Here is a 4,661-nt window from a genome sequence, read left to right on the forward strand (position 1 = left end):
TCTTAGATTTAAGTTATAGTAAAGGATTAATTTCTCTATATTCAGCTAATTTTCTGCTGCTGCTTCCATTGTCATTTTTACTGACGAACATTTATAGGAATATCATATCATGAATGAAAGATTGTACAAGATTTCAGATATTTGGAAAAGGAATGCATTTGTGTTGGGGTGGTCTTGATAAGCTGCATAATATTCTTATTCCCTTAGCCCTAAGATATCAAATGTTTACATGGAGTAAAATGGTCAAAGCATCATTTTCCTGTAAAAAACCCAAAATGTTAATTGCTATAATTACACTAGTAGAGAGTATAATCCTGGTATTATGTAAAATAAAATTTTTGGAAATGAAATTATACTTATCGTGAATGTATTTTGAAGAGTAATGCTAAGGCAGAGAATTTGAAATAAAAAGTTAAATTTAAAATAGTTGTTTTTTCTTGATGTTTTTGCAGGAAAATGGGGTGTGAGAGGATGCTCGTGTCCCAGGTCTCAGACAAATCCCTGGGATAGGCCACCAAGTGAGGGTCCTTGGCTTCTCACATGAAAGAATTTAAGAGCAAGCCAAAGTAGAGTGAAAGCAGAATTATTCAGGGAGATAAACACTCCATAGACAAAGTGTGGGCCATCTTAGAAGACAAGAGGCCTCAGGGTAAGGGGTTGTTAGCTTTTATATGATGGGTAATTTCATAGGCTAACGAGTGAGAAGATTATTCCAACTATTTTGGAGAAGGGGCTCGGATTTCCAGGAATTGGGCCACTGACCACTTCTTGGCCTTTTATGGTCAGCCTTGGAGGTGTCATGGCACAGGTGGATGTGTCATTTAGCTTGCTGATGTGTTATAATGAGTATATACTGAGTCTCAATGTCTAGTGGAAGTCAACTCGTCCACCACCTTTGACCTATTTGGTTCTAATCAGTTTATGTTGTGTCCTTGGACTATGTCATTCTTTTAAAAGTTGTGCCCTGCCCTCTTCCTTCCTGTCTCAATGTGTGTCAAAATTCTTAAAGTCTTTATCTTTTAGTGGAACAACCTGAAAATATATATGAAAGGACCAGTGAAATACAAACTAGTATATTTAATTTGTTTTAATTCAGACCTATCAACTTTATACTTGAAGGAATCATAGATCTCTCTGTATAGCTGATGAAAAGATGAATATTTTTCACAGAAAATAATGCAAATACACAAAATACATATAAATTTATACTGAACTTCTTCAACTTCCCCTGACTCTCCCTTTAACAAGACCCTCCACCCCTATACTTCTATCTGGGCCAAGGGCTCTTGTGGATCCTGTCTCAGAGTGTGAGTTCCTCAATGCCTCCAGATAATAAATATCACAGGCACAGAAATTAAATTATACAAAAAATGAATGACAAATCCAAAATAGCATATATACAGGAAGATTAGGTTAAGAATAGCAAAAGCTCCAATACCCTGATATCAACATCCGTACTGTCTAATTGAAGATGATTTTTAATCACAATCTTAATACCCCTCATTTACAAAATTAGAATCCTAAATAAACCTATAAATTTTATATCTGATTTATAATTTAAAATTGAACCAACTTACTACTTTAAGATCTATATAGTGAAACTGGCTTTCCTTCTTTGTACTTGTTTATAGTAATAGAAACACTAGACTATAAATTTGGCACAGAAATAAAGTCTCATTCTTTTTTTCATATTTATTACCTTGTAAAGGATTTACCATATTCAAAATGTAAGAACATGTTTGTGGAGAGAAGGAAAGAAGAAAGAAATTTAAGAAGTGTTGAAAGAAAAAAAACTACGAAGGAAGGAATGAAGGAAAGAAGAATAAAATAAGAAATAAAAAATAGAAGCAGCTTAGACAATTACCTGTTATTTTACTGAAGTTCCCCAAAGACCTCCCTCTGTCTTTCTCTGAATTTTTCCTATAAAATGAGAACTTAAAAACCTCACAAAGAAAATAAGAACTTCTTCAAAATAGAATTTATTCAAATTCATTGAGTCTCCCTTAGACTAAGAATTCAACTGTGAATTAGGGATGGTACTATGGGCACTGGAATAACAAAATGAAAATGCTCAAGTTGGTGCATTTATTGTCTCCTTTCTGTCTGCTTCTTTCAAAATCTCCATATTCAATCCCTTTATAACAATATTCTAAAATATTTTTTTTCTACTTCCCAATCCATTAACTTTACTCTCTTTCCTTTACAGCTGATCTTTATTTATCATTCAAATGGATTTTTTACCCATATTACTTAGGACTGAGCCATAAAGAAGGTAAAGCATTTGCACTGCAAAAAAAATGCAGTTAAATCAAAGGATTTTATTTACAGGGATGAGATGAGATGTCTCTGTGTGGTACCTAAGGTATTTTTTCTCAGAAATCTCTTCTCAGTAATCCAGTGCTCCTAAAAATCATGTAGTTTACCCTACAACCTATCCTTTTTTTTTTTTTTTTTTTTTTACATTTCAATTTTTTTCTTTAAAAGGAGTGAGTTGTGTACAGGGAGGTTAAATGCTTTATAGATGAGAAAAAAAAAACTGCACTAGAACCAACATATTCATCATCATCATCTTCTTCCTCTTCATCCTCTTCATCTTCCTCCTCCTCCTTATCCTCTTTGCCTTCCTCACCTTCATCCTCTTCCTTCTTTTTCTTGCTTTTTTCAGCCTTGACAACTCCCTTTTTTGCTGCACCAGGCTTCCCTTTAGCTCAGTATGCAGCAATATCCTTTTTGTACTTTTCCTTCAGCTTAGCAGCCTTCTTCTCCTAAGGCTGCTTGTCATCTGCAGCAGTGTTATTCCACATCTCTCCCAGTTTCTTTGCAACATCACCACTGGATAAGCTGGGATGTTCTCCTTTGATTTCTGGACAATACTCAGAACAAAACAAGAAAAAGGCCAAAGGAGGCCTCTTGGGTGCATTGGGATCCTTGAACTTCTTTTTTGTTTCCCCTTTAGGAGGGATATAAGTTTTCATTTCTCTTTCATAATGGGCTCTGTCTGCCTCTGCCATGTCTTCAAACTTTCCTTTCTCTTAAGCAGACATGGTCTTCCACCTCTCTGAGCACTTGTTAGAAAACTCTGAGAAGCTAACTGAAGCATCTGTGTGCTTCTTCTTGTGCTCCTCCCAGCAAGTTTTCACAAAGAATGAACATTTTGCCTCTCGGCTTCTTAGGATATCCTTTGCCCATGTTTAATTATTTTTCCTCTGCAAGGCACAGAGTTGCCCAGTGCTCGTCCGGCTCTCACTCGCCCTGGCGCTGTCTCTATGGAGCTTAATGTATGAGTTTGGTAGGCTCACTTCACTTGTTTGGGTCTGCCATGAAAGAAGAAGAAACAGGTTGGGAAGCTCTGAAAAATATCCCCAGACTTGAAGGAAAACCAAAATAATTGAGATCTTTTGCTGCAGTTTCTAGATTTAGACTGTCTTGCAGGAATTGCTGCCACTTGTAAAAGGCTATTATCTGCATTATGAACTGGTCTAACAGAAAAAAAAAAAAAAAAAAAACTAGGGAGTAAGTGCTAGAAAAACTCAGGCTTGAATTCTAGAATTTCTTCATCCATACTTAGTTGGTTCCCTAAATTTTCTGAATCCTTTAAGTCTTCTGATAGGGTATAACTAACAGTATAATTATGATGATTTAACAAGTTTGGGTGTATAAAACACAGTGCTACACAGACATATTCTAACTGATCAATAATTTTAAGTTTCCAGCTCTCCTTTCCAACTTGCTTTTACTAGTAATGTGCTTCTAGGAGGAAAGGACATAATTTAATTTTTTCATTCAAATAAATATCTTGTATTAAATATTTAAATAACTGATAAATATATGTCAAAATATGAGACTATATTGTTAGAGTTCTTCTTTCTCCCATTAAAAGTTATTATTCAACTCTTTGTGATATCTTCTTTTAATATTATTTGATGATATGACTTTTAATAGCTGTGTAGTACTCAATTTTAATAAATGATGAATTAGTCGACCTTATATTTTTGGATATTTTTGTTTTACAACCATAGTCTCATTATGTAAAAATAATGAGCTGAAATGAGTAATGTATGTAAAATTTTATGTCTAACATGACATTTCATTATGAAAATTGAAAGTCTTGGGACAGTGTAGGGGAGAAAAATTTTCCTTGACTCTGTTAGGATTCTGTCTAGATCCGAAAATTAAACAAAGACAGATTAATAGGAAAACAGTATATAAATTTTATTGAATTGTTACATGCACATGGGAGCCTTCACAAGAGAATGAAGACCAGAAGAAGTGACCAGAGCAGGAAGGTTTTATATCTTTTAGACAAAGAAACTATAAATTTGTAAATAATTGACAAGACAAAGGGGTTTGGGCTAGCTGTAGTAAATGTTGAAAAAATTTGCATCAAAAAAATCTGCAGAATGAGAGAAAATATTTATACATCACACAATTGATAAGGGGTTAAGAACAAAAATATATTCAGAACTCATACAACTCAATAGTAAAAATACATAACTGATCAAACAAATAGGCAGAGGACCTTAATAGACATTTTTCCAAAGAAAACATACAAACGACCAACAAGTACATGAAAAGATGCTCAACATTATTCATCATCAGGGAAATTAAATTAAAGCCACAATGAAATATCACTTCATACCTGTTTTAATGACTACAATTAA

At 34.0% G+C, this 4,661-nt stretch overlaps 1 pseudogene; it reads right to left on the minus strand.

Moving 5' to 3' along the window:
* Positions 1-2,552: 2,552 nt before the first annotated feature.
* LOC103087506 (high mobility group protein B1 pseudogene) lies at positions 2,553-3,189 on the minus strand (annotated as a pseudogene).
* Between the last annotated feature and the right edge of the window lie 1,472 nt (positions 3,190-4,661).

This window comes from Lipotes vexillifer, unplaced genomic scaffold (genome assembly GCF_000442215.2).
Source record: "Lipotes vexillifer unplaced genomic scaffold, Lipotes_vexillifer_v1.1 scaffold2238, whole genome shotgun sequence".
Lineage (NCBI taxonomy): Eukaryota > Metazoa > Chordata > Mammalia > Artiodactyla > Lipotidae > Lipotes > Lipotes vexillifer.